The 21,548-nt window shown below is 34.1% G+C and overlaps 1 non-coding gene across 1 annotated transcript; it reads left to right on the plus strand.

Moving 5' to 3' along the window:
* Nucleotides 1–6,537: 6,537 nt before the first annotated feature.
* On the plus strand, nt 6,538–6,619 carry Trnal-aag. The gene has a single exon. It is a non-coding gene; the product is annotated as a tRNA-Leu (tRNA).
* Nucleotides 6,620–21,548: the final 14,929 nt, after the last annotated feature.

The following is a 21,548-nucleotide window of genomic DNA, read 5'->3' on the forward strand; positions in this document are numbered from 1 at the left end:
GGAAAATCCCGTAGGAACTGTTTGATTTTCCGGGATAACAAGTAGCCTATATGTTAATCCAGGGCATAATCTATCTCCATTCCGAATTTCATCCAAATCCGAGTAGTTTTTGCGTGAAAGAGTAACAAACATACACACAAACCTTCGCCTTTATAATATTAGTGTGATTATTTCCGGTACCATGTGAAAACCAATAGGATAAAACATGCAGTGTGGGGAATCCATTTACCCACATTATGTTTCACCGCGGTTTTACCTCGCCATTGATTATAGAACCTTTTGTTTCATGGCACCTTGTCTATGCCGAGCACGATCTTGTCGAAAAGGAAAATCTTTGAACGCCCGTTTACATTGAATTGTTTCGACTTTTTATAAGCGATACGACGATGTCGTATGATGGACGTCGTATAGGTGCCTATGTAAAAAATATGTACATGATTTATCTAATTTCGACCATCAAAAGGAGAACAATTGTACCTACTTTGAATAAATGATTTGACTTTGACTTTGACTTTAAGATTAAGCTATCTAGACTATCGAATTATAAGACGTTGTCACGTCAAAAAAATATGCAGTGGGGAAATCCATTCCCCACTTTAGGGTTCACCGCGGTTTTACCTCGCCTTTTGCGCGATTATATAGAACCTTTTGTTTTACGGCAGCTTGGCTATGCAGAGCACGATCCCGTTGAAAAGGAAAATCTTTGAAAGCCCGTTTTCATTGAATTGTTACGACTTTTATGATGCAATAAGACGATTGCGTATGACAATGATTTATTACAATTTTACATAAGTAATAAAAACGAAGAAAATTATCAACATAATTTCTGAGACAATACAAAACTAATGATTATTATCAATTATTTATTTAATATATTCAGCTTGCACTATATTAATTAAACTACAAACCAATATGCCAACAAACAAACACAATATTATGAGTAATTATTCTGAACTCAAATTTTGAATATTATCAGTGCATTGATATGGTACCTGTCGGTTCAATAAAATGTAAACTGCATTTATTGCAGCTTTAGTATTAGGTAAATACCCCCATATGTCTGTAGTAATGCTATTCATGTCACGAATTGTCAGTGAATTGATTTACAGGCGTAATCTCTGATCTGTGGTTGAGCGCTTGTCTATGGATGAACACATAATCTTGACATAAAGTATAAATAGTGCTATTTTTAGATACATGAAGGATACCATAATCATAAATTCTCTTCTTTATTTACTCTTATTACGTACCTATGTTGTTTGTGGTTGTTACCATTTTCCTTACTAGACCAGGTATCCATCAAAGCGAAGATATTAGTTAGATACCTATGTTTAACAGACAGATCAATCAGATTATATGACAGATGAAGTTATAAATTTTTTCACGTCATCTATATGTAACAAAAATGCCCTGTACATTCTATAACTTTAATAAATATAAAATTTAGTAAATTAAAAATGTATAACACCCCCGACAAGTGAAGGTTACAGTAACTAGAAAAGAGCTGATAACTTTCAAACGGCTGAACCGATTTTCTTGGATTATAGCTAAGTACACTCTCGATCAAGCCACCTTTCAAACAAAAAAAAACTAAATTAAAATCGGTTCATTCGTTTAGGCGCTACGATGCCACAGACAGATACACAGATACACAGATAAACAGATACACAGATACACACGTCAAACTTATAACACCACTCTTTTTGGGTCGGGGGTTAAAAACAGATCAATCAGATTATATGACAGATCAAGTTATAAATTTTTTCACGTCATCTATAAAAATATGTAACAAAAATGCCCTGTACATTCTATAACTTTAATAAATATAAATATAAATAAAAATAAATATCAATAATCTGATTGGTCCGCTGAAAGCTTCTCCCAGTCAAGTTATGCAATTTTTTTTTTAATTCTGATACATAGTTCGCGGACTGGTCGACGCCTATTGGAATCGGCTCCTCGATAATCGATATTATTTCAATTAAAGTATATTTAGCACTTATCGTTAAATGCATATTGTAGATAGACGGTCTACCTAGGTACTTGTTATCAAGTACTAATCCGTGACACAAATAAAATTATTAAGTGATGCGCAGTTTATCCTATATCTAGTAAGTAATCTAGGAATGCGCCGCACCTGTTTAATGCTATAAATAATAATTTTTAACCCCCGACCCAAAAAGAGGGGTGTTATAAGTTTGACGTGTGTATCTGTGTATCTGTCTGTGGCATCGTAGCTCCTTAACGAATGAACCGATTTTAATTTAGTTTTTTTTGTTTGAAAGGTGGCTTGATCGAGAGTGTTCTTAGCTATAATCGAAGAAAATAGGTTCAGCCGTGACGTCACTAGGCGTAAACGTCAAAATATTTTTCAATTTTTTAATATAAAAGTAGAATAATATATGCGAGAAAAAAAAATAAGTTAATAAAATTGAAAACATTTCTCGTTTTTCGAGTTGTACGCCTTCCGTAAATAAATGACGTCAGTAAAAAGTTAAGCTAAAAAAAATATATAATTTTTATTTTCCAATTCTCTTGAATAAATGATTTGACTTTTGACTTTTGAAGAATGCTTTTCGGGAAATCTTTCAGAACTCAGAGAAACAGAGGACTGAGAAAAGGGCACTCGCCGCGCCTGCCGCCAACATTGTACCTAGCTACCTAATTAAAATCAAGTTCTTATCAAGAAAGCCACCATGCCATCGGCTCTGTCGGTGTGCATTACGCCTAAAGCGGAATTCGAGCCTTTAAGCGGAATTTACATTACGAAATTAGTGGCATGCAATTAGTGTCACGACATTAATATCATTATCAATTGCATGTGCAAACGTCTGATTTCCTTATGCATGCATTACGAAATTAGGCGTTTACACATGCAATTGCTAATGAAATTAATGTGTTGACACTAATTTCGTAATGTAAATTCCGCTTTAGAGCCGCATTAACACGTTGCAGTCGCTTCCGTTACGTCTTACGTCTAGCCAAGTTTTTATTAGATTGGTAGGATTAAGAGATATGAAACAAAAATAAAGTGTACCGAGTCTTGAGTGATTATCGTTTTTAGTTCAAAACAAAATATCTAGTAACACGATTTTGAAGTGGCTTTACAACTTCTTATCGGTCATCTGAAAACTTAAAATCAAACAAACAGGTACCACAGAGTTCGAAATAAGGTAACAGAAAGAGCTAAATGGAGAGAATACGTCACAAGCCTCGGATCTAAGGGGCCTCATATCTTGTGAATCCCCTAAAAAAACCACGACGAAGTTGGACTACAAAGTGTCCACCGTAGGTGTAAAATTATGATTCTAAGATTTACCTATGTAGAATCGGATTTTAAAAACCTATACCTACCCACGCGAACTAAGTCGCGGGCATCAATTAGTAATAATATGGTAATAATATATGCCCGTCTCCAGGATGCAAGCTTTCTCTGTATCAAATAATATGTATGCCCACAAATTCATCCACGTGGATTAAGGTGGGTAAGAATCCCGTGGGAACTCTTTTTTTTCAACATCAAAGTAACTTATGTCCTTCCTAGGGCCTTACAGCCTTCACCATTTCTATATTTTTCTGAATTCTGTGATAGTTACAGACTATAGAATAAAGATGCATCGTTGATCGTAATTCGTATAATAATAAACATGCTGATTCTCTTTTTTTTGTAATCCGGTTAAAACGCGCTTTTTTTAAAGTAGATCATCTCTATCTAATCATTTTACAAAAACATTATTGACTTCATTCAACACTCATATGCAATACCTAACCTCGCTCCAATTTTTATAATCATCAAACCAACGACTATCTGTTACTGCACCAATTTTGATGAAATTCAGTCAAAGTTAAAGTCAAATCATTTATTCAAAATAGGTACCTACTATTGTTCTTACACTGTACTTACATTATTGTCAACTGTTGGAATTGTAAGATATTAATAACGTAATGGCTATAATAAATAATAATTAATTACGTAAACTTAAAACTAAAGCAACGAAATGAGAATACCTAATCGATACTTGAAAAAAATTAATAAGTATGTGCCGAATTGTGAACCGTCTCCTTTTTTAGGGTTCCGTACCTACATCAAAAAAACGGAACCCTTACAGGATCACTTTATTGTCTGTCTGTCTGTCTGTCCATCTGTCCGTCTGTCCATACTAACTAACTATATCAAGTGGGGTATCATATGAAAGGGCTTTACTTGTACATTCTAAAACAGATTTTTTTTTATTTTCAATTGATCTTTAATTGTTTGGCGGTTTTTTGAAGTTGAATTGAACTGGTGGAATTGAATTTGGAACTGAATTGGGGGAAAATAGCCACCGTAAGTACTAACTACTCAATAAAGTACCTACCAACCTAAATAAGTTTAAAATCTTTGAATTTGTCCGATTCGGAATACTTAGCTCAACGAAGGTCAGGAAATCGACTGAATTTAGAATTAGTTTGACAATTATGAGGGAACCCATGAACCGACACACACACAAACACACCTCTCTCCTGTTTGTCGTATGTAAGGTTATTTATAAAAATTGATTTGAGTTGTCAAAAATAATATAAAATTATTAATTTATCTAATGCAGGTAGTTTGATAAAATCGATATTTGGCTCATTCGATGTCATACAATCTGTTGCTAGGAGGCCAACAAGATTGAACTTGCATAAATACGGGTGTTTCGAAGGTTTTAGTTTAGTCTCCTTCCGAGATTCGGAGCGATATCGCATATTTTCGGTATTTGGATTGTGAACTGAATAATTAGATGTTGTGGTAGCAATCACGCTCTAATTAAATTATTTATTTTGGCATTAGTTTGTTTAGATTAAAACTCTCGGATAACCTCTACACATTGAACTTGTGTTTTTTGTGTTGGTTTGAGAGGACATTCCAATAATTCGATAAAATATTTAAATAATACCTGCTTTTCTGAGTGACGCCAATACGTATAAAAATGTTGTGAAAAGAAATGTTTTTGAAATTTTATTTTGCGCTATACGCAAAAGCAAAAATGTGTTAGTGGGTCGAGAGTGGAGTGGTAGAATTAGTACCTATAGGTAATTCTATACCTACTAAGTAGGAATGTAGGAATCTACTTTACTTAAAAACTGCACTCACACCAAACAATGCAGTTCTTAGCAGTTAGTGCTTGAAGACTCTTAAACATCTTTCTAACATGAAGTAGGTAGGTAGGTAGGTAGGCAAACTAGGAATATGAGTGACTTTTCGCTACCTATAGGTATTGTGAAATACATATATTTTGATTCAATACTAGCTGATACCCGCGACTTCGTTCGCGTGGATGTAGGTTTTTTAAAATTCCCGTGGGAACTCTTTGATTTTCCGGGATAAAAAGTAGCCTATGTGCTAATCCAGGGTATAATCTATCTCCATTCTAAATTTCAGCCCAATCCGTCCAGTAGTTTTTGCGTGAAGAAGTAACAAACATACACACACACACACACACACACATACAAACTTTCGCCTTTATAATATTAGTGCGATGTGAAGTGTGATGAAATACATATATTTTGATTCCATAGGTATAGATAGTTAAATAGGAATGTTCAATGTTTTCCAATACGAGAGTTATTAACCTGACTGTGCTATGTACTCGTAGGACGATTGCATCAATCATTTTGGTCAATCGCAATTGTTGTGATTGGCTGAACTTACGGTATTCTTTTTTTTTTTTCTCTCTCATCTGGCTTTTACAATGATTAGCCAATGCCAAGTTTGTAGTTATTTGTAACAAGTTAGTTAAACTATACAAGTATGGACCCCGTCTGTGCCGGCGCTCGCCGACATACGCACGGCACCCCTTAGAGCACTTTCCAGTCAGTTTTAACAAAAAAAAAAACACTCCAATAACAAGTGTAAATTAAAAATTTATAACACCCCCGACGATCCAAAGTATTTAGGTTTTCCAAAACATCATTTTCAAATAAATAATTATGTATTTAGGCAACGTCCATCTTGACAGCTTGACATTTGTCTATTGACATAATATTATGAACTTAACGGTTATCTAACCTTCTTTTCTACAAGAAAACTAGAAAAGAGCTGATAACTCTTAAACGTCTGAACCAATTTTTTTAGATTATAGCTAAGAACACTCTCGATCAAGCCACCTTTCAAACAAAAAAAACTAAATTAAAATCGGTTCATTCGTTTAGGCGCTACGATGCCACAGACAGATACACAGATACACAGATACACAGACACACACGTCAAACTTATAACACCCCTCTTTTTGGGTCGGGGGTTAAAAAGTTACAACACGCGCGCCAGCAAACGCCACCACAGACGAAGTCCTACGGTATTCTTGTTGCAACAATGTGTTTTAGCCAATCCCGATTGCGATCGTCCCATCTTACTGCAATCGAGCGAAGAAGCAGTCAGTTAGTTATACAATAAACTGCTATGCAGTATTCTATAGGAAAAGATTTTATTATGGCGCATGCAGTAAAAATAGCATCATTATTACAACTTTTACTTTGTTTGGGATATGTTGTACTATTTCGAGTAGCCTTGCACATGGTAGCGTGGCCGAGCGGTCTAAGGCGCTGGTTTAAGGCACCAGTCTCTTCGGAGGCGTGGGTTCGAATCCCACCGCTGCCAAACTTTTTTTTTTTATTATTTCAATCCAATCACTGTTACTTCAATAGTTTATTTAAATAATAAAACTAAGATAAGATAAATGATAAGACTAAGTGAGAGAGTTAAATTTGGTTCTAGCAATCAAAGTAGGTATGTATAGGAAAAAAATTAGACGCCTACATTATTAATAGAGCAAACATTTTCCAAAACGAAATACCTATGGTTTCTATGTAAATCAGATTTGTTATTACTATCGTAAAAAATGCATTTAAAGTTCTGTTTAAGTGGCATAAGTAATAAAACTATTTATGTTATCCTACATTAAGCATAAACTAGTTGAAACGGCAAGTTACATTAGTAGGCTAACTTGTCTCGCAAGTACCTAGGTCCTAGGTATTAATATTATGGTCCATGATCAACTCTCCTCAGTAGAAAAGGCTTTCCGAACCAGTAGTAGATGCATTTGACGATTTAAAAGTTCTTGTAAACGTTTGATTGAGTAAAAATATTTTTATTTGTAAAAATATATATTAATAGAAAACGTGGTAGGTAGGTAATCGTAAATCGAAATACCAATCTGTTTAATTCGTATTGAACTCAATTCGATTCGATATGGAAGTAGTGTTGTTTGATTTCAATACCTAAACCTAGGGTATTATATATTACTAGGTATTAGAGCACAATACCTAGGTAATAGTTTACAGTAAACTCGCCATCCTCACATATACTTTCACAGTTTACAGAGGATGGCGATCTGTGTTTACAATTAATATAAGTAATGATGTGAATGAAACAAATGAAAATGAAAACAATAAAAAAAAAAGAAAAGAAAGAAAGGAATTTTAGGTACCTATATAATATTATTATTTTCTTTTAAGGTAATTGCTATTTGACAAATCGCAAAAATGCTGTACTTTGAAGTAAATTGTTTATTTTTCTAAAGCATTAACAGCTATTAAATACATGCAATTAAAAACTTCAGTTTGTGAAGATTATAAGGGCCTCTTTTTATTTAGTGTACATTATCCCAATAAAAAAAAAAACCAAGTTGAAAACATTGCTGTTCGCAACTTGTTCTGTAAAAGTTTTCTTTAACATCTTGATATTTTGAAGCCAACCTCCAGAAAATGATATGTTTAGGTTTAGCAATCAATTTTAACTGTTAGTTTTATACTAAATGTTTTTCGTTTCTTAAATAATCTAAAACTAACCAAAAAACTTCCTGTGCTATTTATTTTCTTGCAGGCGCTCTATGGAATTCAGTGTCCACTGGACTCTAATGGCGGAAGGACTGTGCGCGTCATTTCGTCGCAAAATATTATTTAAAATGAATTTAAGCTTATTATTTTTGAATGAAAGTTGTGTTTATAATCGTTGAAAAATAAAATAGGGATTTTTTCATTTCTAAATGAAGCCTGCTTATATACTAAATTTTATTCTAAAGTTACGGTTTTACCAGGTAAATACTCGGAGGTTGTCATAGATTATGATGACAGATAATAAGTGTTCTAAATAGGTATTATACCTATGTTAGGAGATAGCGCGCCTCGTTCCGGGTGCCGTGTTCCGAAATGGATTTCGTAGTAGTGCAAGTTTGGTGCAAGCCCCACATGACGGAGGGGTATGCGTCAGGCATTTCCTGTGTACAAAAAAAAGACCTATATTTCGGATCCATATTTCATCACTGACAATATGCACTATTCAAAGACTGTTCTTCAAGCATTAAAGAATTTTGGACAGAGACATCTCGAAGGTTCCCGAAGGCTGCCTGAGTTAGATTTGTCGGCTAGCTAGCTTTTTTCGAAATTGGACTTACTTAGCTGGATTGTGTGTTAGAGCTTTCTTATGAGATATTATATGTACATAATATAACCATGGGTCTCATAAGAAAGCTCAGATTCATGCTGCGGGCAATGGGGAGAGCCTAAAGGTTGGAACGCCATTTCGGCGGCCGTGTTTCCTGCCATATATACCTTAGATACCTGCAAGCCAAGAGTGAATAGGCATCTTCTAGGTAAGCGTGCTCCAACTTGGACCTCATCATTGCTTTCTTTAAAGCATGATTGTCGTCAAGCGCAAGCGCAAAGATTCAGGCGGCGCAAACCCGTAGCATGTGGAAGACCCTATTAAAGACCTATGTTCACTGTGGACGTCTGTCGGTTGATGTTGATGATTATGTCTTTAGTGCAAGTAGTTCAGTAGTTTCAGAGTTTATCGATAACAAACAAACAAACCTTTCCTCTTCATAATATATGTAGTTAGTAGCGCAAACTTGGAAAAAAATCTCGTGGACACTCTTTGATTTTCCGAGATAAATGTCATTTTACCTGACAGCCCTAATCAATTTTATCACTGATATTAATAACTAATTCATAACCGTTAAACCTAAGTGTCAAAATCTCGTTTTTCTAGTCGAGTTCCGTAGGCTCTTTGAACCCACTGCATTATTATCCCAAGAAAACCTACCATTAGATGTAGGAATAATGGAAAGAGGTCACAACCCTCAGCAATAAAGAATACGATGCGGAGAGAGATGTCACTCTCAAGGTCTTTAAATGTATCCATGCAAAAAACCACGTCGACTGGTTGCTCCGTTGCAGCGTGATTGAATATTAAACCAACAAACACACTTTCGCATTTGAAATATGGCCAGTGATTATAAGAAACAGTTTAAATCTCTCTCTGCTCTCTGAGAGACGTTAGGCAAAGTGAACACGAATTATGACACTTCTGTGTTCTTATACAAGCTTAGGTCTCTCAATTTTGTCAATTAATGTCAAATTTCTTTCTCAGATCAAAACCTAGTAAGTGGTTTAAATTCAAAAGAAGTTTAGGCCGTAGTTCTTTCTGGTCCAATGCGGAATGGCATACTTCACACACCTTTGAGAACATGGAAAACTTGCAGGTATGCAGGTTTCCTCACGATGTTTTCCTTCGCCGTTAAAGCAAGTGATATTAAATTGCTTAAAACGCACATAACTGAAAAGTTAGTAGTGCGTGATTCCGGGATCGAACCCCCGACCTTCGATTAGGAGGCGGACGTTCTAACCACTAGGCTATGACAGTTTTTAAATTAAAGGGGTTTAAATATTTTAGTGTGAAGACTGGCCAACACATTTATTCATTACATGTGCATCATTTTCTTTTTTAGGGTTCTGTACCTCAAAATGAAAAACGGAGCTCTTAAAGGACCACTTTGCTGTCTGTCCATTTGTCCGTCCGTCCGTCAAGAAAACCTATACAGTACTTCCCGTTGATCTAGAATCACGAAATTTGTTCTCGGATTTATTCCTTTACTTGGGCTATGAGAGTTGAGACCTATCTACCTGCCCATAATTCTAGGTTAACGGGAAATACCCTATCGGTTTTCTTGACAGACACGACAGACGGACAGACGGACAGAAAGACAGACAACAAAGTGATCCTATAAGGGTCCCGTGTTTCCTTTTGAGATATGGAACCCTAAAAACATTATGTAAGTATGCAAAGTATTTCCCTTGCAAACCATATTTTAACAGTTGACATGTAGAGGTCATTGACTTTTCCTATCTTACTTTTAAGTTTTAATGCATTATTAAGTATTTACTGTTTTGACATGGTATTTAGATAATGGGTGATATTTATTTTATTTAATCTAATTCCTTTTAAAAACTTAGTAAGGCGCATTAATCTATAAAAACCTAGCCAGTTCAAAGACTTACTATGTTTTAAAATGGTCAAAGCGACTTACTAGCTTTTAATTTTACTTTAATGTGGGTGTCCTTACAATACAACGGGACATACTATGAAAGTTAGGCTTATGACATAAAACGATTTTCGGAAAAATGACATTTACTTTGTTTTGATATGGGGCGGTCGATATAATTAGGTACTAGGGTAAAGGCTCGAGTAAATGAACAGATTGGACGTTTTTACATGTATTAAGAGCTGGAATAAAAAACCGGCTGATATACCTTTTTTAAATATTTTCTTACAAATTCTTACACTTTTTTCAATTTCAATTTCAAAACCGTGTTCCGTTCAAACCGTTCAAAAGTGCGTGTGCGTGCGTCCATGTGTGTGTGTGAGTGTGTTGTATGTTTGTACGAGTGTTTGTCAGTGTGGTATTGCGTTGTATAACCACATGAGTAGCGAACAGAGTCAAAGCTTCATACAAGCGCGCTACGATAGGTACACTACTACAAGCTTGAGGCGCGTGTGTGCGTGAGCACAGGCGCTACGTCGCGTACGGAGAGAAATCGGTTTATACCGGCTCGGCCTGTGCTCAAGTTCAGGGGCTGCAGTACACGTCGCGCGTCGTGTTTTCATTTAATTTAATGTTAATGATAATAATTTAAATAGTGTTTAAAATCTATTTTCTTGAACTGTCATAGATTTTGTTCAAAATCAATATCTGAGGATCCCTAGGATCACAAAACAGGAAATTGTTACCAAAATTTAAAAAAATCGACGCCATTTTGAAATTATTTGTTAATTGACCGATTTCGTTCAAAATCGATATTTAGAGCTCCCTGGGATCACAAAATAAGAAACTGTTACCAAAATTTAAAAAAGTCGACGCCATTTTGAAATTCTTTGTTAATTGACCGATTTCGTTCAAAATCGATATTTAGAGCTCCCTGGGATCACGAAATAAGAAACTGTTACCAAAATTTAAAAAGTCGACGCCATTTTGAAATTCCTTGTTAATTGACCGATTTCGTTCAAAATCGATATTTAGAGCTCCCTGGGGATCACAAAATAAGAAACTGTTACCAAAATTTAAAAAAGTCGACGCCATTTTGAAATTCTTTGTTAATTGACCGATTTCGTTCAAAATCGATATTTAGAGCTCCCTGGGATCACGAAATAAGAAACTGTTACCAAAATTTAAAAAGTCGACACCATTTTGAAATTCTTTGTTAATTGACCGATTTCGTTCAAAATCGATATTTAGAGCTCCCTGGGATCACAAAATAAGAAACTGTTACCAAAATTTAAAAAAGTCGACGCCATTTTGAAATTCTTTGTTAATTGACCGATTTCGTTCAAAATCGATATTTAGAGCTCCCTGGGATCACAAAATAAGAAACTGTTACCAAAATTTAAAAAAGTCGACGCCATTTTGAAATTCTTTGTTAATTGACCGATTTCGTTCAAAATCGATATTTAGAGCTCCCTGGGATCACAAAATAAGAAACTGTTACCAAAATTTAAAAAAGTCGACGCCATTTTGAAATTCTTTGTTAATTGACCGATTTCGTTCAAAATCGATATTTAGAGCTCCCTGGGATCACGAAATAAGAAACTGTTACCAAAATTTAAAAAAGTCGACGCCATTTTGAAATTCTTTGTTAATTGACCGATTTCGTTCAAAATCGATATTTAGAGCTCCCTGGGATCACGAAATAAGAAACTGTTACCAAAATTTAAAAAAGTCGACGCCATTTTGAAATTCTTTGTTAATTGACCGATTTCGTTCAAAATCGATATTTAGAGCTCCCTGCAATCACAAAATAAGAAACTGTTACCAAAATTTAAAAAAGTCGACGCCATTTTGAAATTCTTTGTTAATTGACCGATTTCGTTCAAAATCGATATTTAGAGCTCCCTGCAATCACAAAATAAGAAACTGTTACCAAAATTTAAAAAAGTCGACGCCATTTTGAAATTCTTTGTTAATTGACCGATTTCGTTCAAAATCGATATTTAGAGCTCCCTGGGATCACAAAATAAGAAACTGTTACCAAAATTTAAAAAGTCGACGCCATTTTGAAATTCTTTGTTAATTGACCGATTTCGTTCAAAATCGATATTTAGAGCTCCCTGGGATCACAAAATAAGAAACTGTTACCAAAATTTAAAAAATTCGACGCCATTTTGAAATTCTTTGTTAATTGACCGATTTCGTTCAAAATCGATATTTAGAGCTCCCTGGGATCACGAAATAAGAAACTGTTACCAAAATTTAAAAAAGTCGACGCCATTTTGAAATGCTTTGTTAATTGACCGATTTCGTTCAAAATCGATATTTAGAGCTCCCTGGGATCAAAAAATAAGAAACTGTTACCAAAATTTAAAAAAGTCGACGCCATTTTGAAATTCTTTGTTAATTGACCGATTTCGTTCAAAATCGATATTTAGAGCTCCCTGGGATCACAAAATAGGAAACTGAAACCAAAATTTAAAAAAGTTGGCACCATTTAAGTTGGCAAAAAGGAAAAACATCACATAAATATTAACCATAGGGACAACAAAATTGATAATACTGAGACAACAAATTTCTTAGGACTACAAATCGATTCAAATTTGACATGGAAAACACACATCGAATATGTTTGTAAAAGAGTCAATCAAGCAGCGTACTGTTTGAACATTTTAGCGAAAAAAGTAAGCCCTGAAGTACTAATGACAGCTTATCATGGTCATGTAGCCTCTGTATTAAGATATGGTATAATATTTTGGGGCAATGGATCTGGCATAAAAAGAGTGTTACTGGCCCAAAAAAGGTGCGTGAGAGTTATATGTAGATTATCCCAGACAGATAGCTGCATTCCTTACTTCCAAAAACTTCGTTTATTAACTGTACCATCATTATATATCTATGAAATTATTTGTTTGTAGCGAATAATAAAAATATGTTTACAGAATTTGATAATAAAAGACAAAAACATAAATTAAGATTCCCGTCACATAGAACCGCTCTCATCAGTAATAGTTTTAATGTTATGGCAGTAAAAATTGTAAATAAATTACCTTTGGAAATAAGAGAACTTGTAAACGTAAATAAAATACAAGGCCTTAAAAAGAAATTATTTGAATATTTAACTAAGAATACCTTTTATAGTGTTGATGAATATCTAAGATGACTTTTTTGTTTTATTATGTAATCTTGTAATATTTTTAAGACCTGTAATATTATTATTATTATTTTTTTTTTTTTTTAATATTAAGTATTCAGAATTGTAAATTCCTTTTATTGTATAACATCATTTATTTCAAACAAACGAAAATTTTACTTTTAATTTAATTTGTTTATTCACTATTTTGAATTAATGTATTTGCATGCCAGCTTGGCGTGATACAGCTGGACTATTTTTATAATTACACCTGTAATACCTGTATCAGCAAATAAATAAATTGATTGATTGATTGATTGATTGATTTATAATTCTTTCTAAATTGACTGATTTCGTTCAAAATCGATATTTAGATCTATTGATCGATATTTAAACTAGGCAATCACAACAAAAACAAACTTTACCATCTTGTTGAACAAATAACTATTGTTAATTAAATTGTATCCTCCAGTGCCAACCCTACCAAAATAGTTATAAAATTTGCTCGCTTCTTAGAAGCTTTGCCTCTGTTTGCTACTCTGTGGTATAACACCATGTTAGTAAATCTTAGTATTTTTTAACCGACTTTAAAAAAAGGAAGAGGTTCTGAATTCGTCGGTATCTTTTTTTTTATGTATGTTCCCCGATTACTCAAAGACGCCTGGACTGATTTGGATTTTTTTTTGTTTGATAGGGTATACTTTGCAAGTGGTCCCATATAAATTTGGTAAAGATCTGATGAATATCTTTGAAGATGGAGAACAGAACTCCTCAATGGATAAGAGCAAATTCAATTTTTTTTAATGTATGTTCACCGATTGCTCAAAGACGCCTGGACCGATTTGGAAATTATTTTTTTTTGAAAAGCTAGGTATACTTTGCAGGTGGTCCCATATAAATTTGATGAAGTTCTGATGAATATCTTCTGAGATGGAGAACAGAACTCCTCAATGGATAAGAGCAAATTGCTCGCGATCAGTGTAATTGCTTAGTAAACAGTAGGGTTTTAGCTGGGCATGGCATATTATTATAGTACAGTGGGGCCACTAAAAATTTTGAAATAAAAAATTTTCAAAAGAAAAATAAAACCGACTTCAAAAACCACAATAACTTAAATTATTTTTTACTTTTTAGTGTTTGTGATTTTGAAATCGGTTTTATTTTTCTTTTGAATTTTTTTTATATTTATTCTGGTATTCTTCTTTCTTGGATATGGATCCCTCTTGGGTATCCCCATTTCTCTCTGTCTTTGGTACTATCAAGCTAATTTTCTCTCGCGATTTGCACAATAGCATTAGACCAACGCGTCTTCGGTCTACCTACCTGTCCTTCTTTCATCTGTAAAAATCGATACAATATATGACCATTTGCATTGCAGTTTTAGGGCATGTCTCAAGGTGTCTGTAGGCTTTGTCTTTTTTCTTATGTCTTCAATTCTCACTTTGAATATTTTTTGCTTAATTTATGCAACTTGCCATCGCCCTTTAGCAAGTTACTATTTCTTTTTATATTCTTTGTCTGGACCCATGTTTGGCTGGCATAGGTAAGGCATGGCAGGATGCATGTATCTATAACGGATCTTTTAAGATGTACTGGGTAAGCTCCTTTCATTCTTTCCTTTTGTGCCCAGTAAAACAAGCATACTCGGGCTACTTTGAGAACCCATTAGCAGCTAACAGCAAGGCCTGGACTCCAATTTTTATATGTGGAAGCTGTATTTCCTCGTTGCGTTTATGAGCAAATAAGAATAGTTAACTACTTTTACTAAAAAAAAAATTTATTATTTGGCGCGAACCATCTAAACACCATGATGATTATTATTTCTGCGTTGTGAATATTACCAGAAGAAACAGCAAAAAAATTGTTCCAAGCGGCTCTATTGTAACTTGCAGTCTGCAATTTGAACGATTCTGACTTCTGGTGATAAATCTGTACCTCAGCCCCAACCCAGTACCTCTAATCTACCATTTCAAGAACTTTCAGAAGGTAGTGACGATGTAGTGACTTTTTTACATCTCAACTTAGACCATTCAATCAAAATTATTTGGATCACTTAATGAGAGATCTTAGATTGTCTAAAAAGCATCAGAACATGTGGCTTCTCGGCTCAAAGGAACAAATCTGATAACATCAGACACTTGTGTTACGGTATATTATTCTCACTACTCTTAACACATTCAGTAGCTGATGTTGCACTTCCAGCGACTTGGATGCAACAAGGGCGTTAAGTTTCATTTTCTCTGTAGTCATTTGGACTGTTTTCCAGAAAATTTAGGTGACTTTCAAACTAAGATAACTATACCAAAGGGGATAATATCATATGAAAGGGCTCTATTATACATTCTAAAACAGGTTTTATTTATTATTATTATGTAAAAGAGTTTTTGATTTATCGCGCAAAATGTAGAAAAAAATATACAATAAGTCAAAAACCGAAAATCTGACATTTTTTTTTAAATTCCAAGCCGAAAATATACTTAAGAATTTATTAATAGGAATCGAGAGTTTATGCACCAGATAGAGTTCGTTCATTCACTGAAATTTCCAGTTCATTTACTGGCAATTTATCCTTTTGTTAAATAAAATAATTTATAATAATTAATACCACGCATTTTATTTGATTTTTTGATATACTGTGTACAGATACACAAAAAATAAAAATTATATATAGAACAATTCTCATATATCTTAATTTTAGGTGAAAGTCAGGGTAATCCTTATTCGTTCATGTACTGGATCTTTTACCCTCCTACGTCAAAATACTAAAAGTCCGCGTAAATTTCGCAGATTGAAATGTCTGCTTGATTAATTGTCAATAGAGGGTCATGACATGTCAAAATTGCTAGTTTGAAGGTGAAATCGTCTAAGTCATTCGAGATGGTTTTCCTCTTAACTAGAAAGCTACTGCTATTATTAAATAAATAAAACACTTGAATTGTTCAAAGCAAGTGTTTGAATTGGCACAAAAAATAATAAATCATTTTTTGTATGTTGTCTTTCAGCGTACTGTCATTTTCAGTGGTACTTAGGTAGGTACCCTAAGCATGACCCTAGCATGACCCTATGACTAATTCATTTGTAGGTAATTAAAGAACAATTTTATTTATTTATTTTATTTGTACCAGAAAGTTGTAAGAATAAAAATAAAAATAAAGAAAAAGTGGACAGGGAAGCACTTATCTCTACCAGTGACCCTTGGCAGTGGGAGAGGTTGTAAAGGGAGTAGAATAGGTACAGCAAAGATAGACAGTAATTATGAAAAAAGCTGGTATAAAAACAATTTTATGTATACTTCATTAATCTAGGTACCTCTTGGTAAAATTTAGATAAAGACTCGGATATAATTCGGATCGGATAAAATTTGTTGTCTGTTCCGCATTCATTAAAGTTCATTCTAGTAGTTTCTTTGATTAAATGGAAAACTAGACGGAGCCCTCGCTTTAGAAAAGTTCGTAAAAGTGAAGCCGTTTCTGAGAGTATCTCGTGCATTAGATTACATTCAGAAAGTATTGTAATCGGCTTCTGTAATATCAACTCAATCTGAGATACTAAAACTATTAATTGAATTGATTTTCACCCTACGACTAAACAAAAGAGGGGGTACATTGTTTTTCTATATATTTATGGAATTTTTGTTTCTAGATAAGGGAAGAGAGTATCTACTGTTACAGTTTTCACTTTTCACTTACTACCGCAGGAAACTTGCTTCACATTACTGAATTTTTATACAGGAAATTTTTTCACAAAATATAAAGAATTATTTTATGTATGTGTACTTTCACCACGGTAAACGTTGACTTGCCTTATTGAGTTGAGTTTTAGCGTTCCATATGTAATAGGCTAATCGGCAAAATTATTCTAAGAGGCAAATTTACGTAGCGACTTTAATTTATTTTTCATTTATAGAATAACGTTCGACTCCAATCAAAGTTGTTGGCAAGTTATGATGCAGCCTCAGATTGAGCGCGCTTTCCTAGAAGTTGCCTATTCACTCTTGACTTGAAAGGTTGTATAAATTATATTAGTTACAAGTGGAAAGAAAAACTGATGCCGAAAGGACGTTCGGTACCTACCTTTAGCGTTAGGAGATAAATCGCTTCTACAAGAAAAAAAAAGAGACAAATGTAGCCTAGTACCTATCTATCGTCGGCGGTGGGACAAGTGCATAAATTTCCGGGTCGCCATATTTGGCACCAACTAAACTATCATGCCTATATTACTACGTCTATCTTGTTCATAAGTCTAAGGCTATAAGGTATTATCGATCGTAGTTCGAACTTTCGAAGGCTTTTATGAAAGTTGTATTGATTTTTAAATGTTGTTTACAAACAAAATAGGTATAGTTGCGTCATTTTAGCCTACTTATTAAGAGGGCTCTCTCCGTCACTCGCTTCATACAATCGTAGTTCCAATTTCATTTGAATATTAAGCAACCAAAGTCCATGAAATATTGCAGACATATTCTAGAAACTAATATCTATGTCTGTGGTTTTCCAGATTTCTGTTAAAATATTCGGTTTCAAAGTTACGCGGTCTTAAAAAATTTCATACAAATCTTTGAGCCCCTGTAATTTTAAAACTACATATTTTTAGAAAAATCTAAAACACCACAGACAGACAGATATTAGTTTCTAGAATATGTCTGCAAAATTTCATGGACTTTGGTTGCTTAATATTCAAATGAAATTGGAACTACGATTGTATGAAACGCCTGACGGAGAGAGCCCTGTTAACGAGTTTAAAAAATAGACGTTTTGGTTTTTAATTCGATACGCTCTACATCTAGAGCTGATTATCTAGCCCAATAGGTAAACATTTTTAGGGTTCCGTACGTTGTTCTAATAAACAGTTTTATTTAGCTCCACTTACGTTACCAAAGATTGTAGTCCGCGATTCGTCTGCGTGAATTTTAGGGTTTTTTAAAAATCCCGTGGGAACTCTTTGATTTGGAAAAAAATTGCCTAACGTACATCTTACGTCTTACATATAGCTAGATAGATAGCCTACGTTAAACTTTTATGTAGAGAACGCTTGGAAGGGCACTAGATTTAGTTATCTTAGGGCCTGTTTCACAACTTCCAGATAAACTTTATGTAACGGATAGGTAAATTTGTCACTTTGAAGGATTACCAATGATACAAAAACTTTCACAACGTATTCGTAAGATAAAGTTAATCTGAAAGTTGTGAAACAGACCCTAAATAATTAATTTATCCTGTCAGATATTATGAATTGTTATTGTAATTATTGGTAACTAGAGGATGCCCGCGGCTTCGCCCGCGTGGATTTCGGTTTTTTAAATCCCGTGGGAAGTCTTTGATTTTCCGGGATAAAAAGTAGCCTATGTCCTTCCCCAGGATGTATTCCATGTCGGTACTAAATTTCATTAAAATCGTTTCGGTGGTTGGGCCGTGAAAAAGTAGCAGACAGACAGACAGACAGACACACTTTCGCATTTATAATATTAGTATGGATTGAAATAAACCGTCATAAATATTAAATGTTACTTATTTTCCTTTAATCAATAACATGCATTGTTTTAGTGTTCAGCATTCAGTATATTCCAAAACATAATATATTTATGGCTAATTTCATACAAATTAGTTCCAATAAGTACTTCTAGACTCTAGTAGAGTCATATTATAAAATTAAAAATAGAACAAAATGTTAGGTACGCGTTATCAGTTATGTAATGTTAATTGTAATTAGATCGATAACGACATTTGTTACGGATTTTTAAGCGATATAGGTAAACACATAAAAATATATACTTAGGTACTAATTACTAATACGATTTTAATATTTAATTATCTCCTATCAAGTATTTTTAAATTGAAAACATTTAAAATTAGTAGGTAGATATTACTGTCATTTCTATGAAAAAGATTTTCATAAGATTTTCCTATTTCACACTCTTCAAATCCTTTATTTCACATGCTTGGAAAACCATGTCATGAATTAAAAAGTGCAGATAAGGATCAGTTTTTAAAATAGGTATAATTTTTATATCTATCTACCTAATTAAAAATCCAAAATTGCAAAAAAAACTAATGGACATTCGTCACATTTTAGAAAAGAGAAAAGCTGGAAAACTTGTACCAACGATTTTTACGATTTTCAAAAATCTAAATCCCTAATGAGTTGTACACCTGAAAACAAGTAATTCTTTTCTTCATTTTGAAAAACGGAAAAGCCGTAAATATTGCGCTGTCAATGGTTTTCAAAAATCCAAAACACCGGTGTCCCGTGTCTCCGTAAACCCGAAGACAATTTCCAATTTCACCATGTTGGAAAATGATATAACCACGTGGTTATGAAATTTCCATTTTCAAAATCCGATAAAACCTAGAGTGCACTAATTCTACACACGACATCCACTAATCGAAGCACATTTTGAGGCATTCCTTATGAAAAAAAATCCATAAAAAATCCATAAACTACGGCAATCACTATTTTCACTCACTCACCATTACATAGCTGATTATATATATTACTTCGTCCGTACTAATCGCGAGTTAGCGTCAAACTGAATTCAGACGAATTTCCGAGTTAGACATTCGATTTTCGAAAACAGCTGAGACCAATTTACCTAGACCCCTCACAAGTTAACCCACTTTATATCCCTTCCAAACAATCGTACAGTTCGTATTACACTGGCCACTACTTTTCAATAAAAGGTCACTGGAATTTTTTTCATAATTACGTTAAAAGTATCGAACTGTCGCGTATTGTTTCATAATACTTGTTTCATTGATAGAAATAAAATCAGTTCAATATAATTTTGCTAGGCTTATGGTCGCCATTTTACGTGATCTCTAGTGTTCAGGGGCGCATGCGTTATGCGAAGGGCAAGGGTGAACGGAAATTTCATGTGACAAGGATCTTACACCCTTGAAAATTGCAAAGTTCAGCAAAAGGGAGTTGTCCATGGGGGGTTTAGAATTACTTATGGAAATGCGATCTCGAGCTGATCACCCGATGTTAATAAAATATCTAAAAAATTAATAACTGCTTTAAACGCACATTAACGCCAAGTTAGAGGTGCGTGCCCAGGTCGAACCCAAGACCCCGCAAACAGGAGGCCGACGTGCCGACGTTTTACACACTAGGCTATGGGTACTATGGTACGGAACCCTTCGTGTGCGAATCTGACTCGCACTTAACCGGTTTTTAGGGTTCCGTACCTCAAAAGGAAAAATAGAACCCTTATAGGATCACTTTGTTGTCTGACTGTCTATCTGTCTGTCTGTCTGTCCGTCCGTCCGTCCGTCCATCGAGTCTGTGAAGAAAACCTATAGGGTACTTCCCGTTGACCTAAAATAATGAAATTTGGCATGTAGGTAGGTCTTATAGCACAAGTAAAGGAATAAATCCGAAAACCGTGAATTTATGGTTAGGTACATCTTTTAAAAAAAATTATAATGTGTTTTCAAAGTAAGATAACTATATGCCAAGTGGGGTATCATAATATGAAAAGGCTTTACCTGCACATTCTAAAACAGTTTTTTTTTTAAATTTTAGGCATAATAGTTTTTGATTTATCATGTAAAATGTCGAAAAAAAACCCGAGTACGGAACCCACGGTGCGTGGGTCCGACTCGCACTTAACCGGTTTTTATTTTTAAGTCTGGCACCTAACAGTTTGGAGAACTTAATTTTCCTAGTTTCATAAATAGTAGATAGAAAAAGAATAGAGTTTTTAGACCCATCCCAAAAACTCAAGAGACCAATCTACCTATGTTTTTTTTTTATGGTAAACGCGGATGAAGCTGCGAAAAAAAGTTGGCTTAAAATAACGAACTTTGAGGAAAAACTCTGGTACGATATATATCTAGGTATTAGTTAAGTAAAAAACCTAAATTAGATACCTGCATTTTACTGATCTAATTGTTACCAAATTAGAAACCTAGGCTTTATATCGTAGTTAGTGCCTATCTACTAACGACTTTAAATAGAAATTAATTTAAACTTAAAAAGATAAATCGATTTAAAGTTTAAATCGATAGATTTTTTCTTTATTGTACTACTGTTTCTAAGTACTGTCTATTATTTTGACGTAAAAAAAAATGCTGACTCTCTAACAATTTGTTGTACAGTCACTAATTTTAATAGAACACCGTTTTATACGTTTT

Source organism: Maniola jurtina, chromosome 23, assembly GCF_905333055.1.
Source record: "Maniola jurtina chromosome 23, ilManJurt1.1, whole genome shotgun sequence".
Classification (NCBI taxonomy): domain Eukaryota; kingdom Metazoa; phylum Arthropoda; class Insecta; order Lepidoptera; family Nymphalidae; genus Maniola; species Maniola jurtina.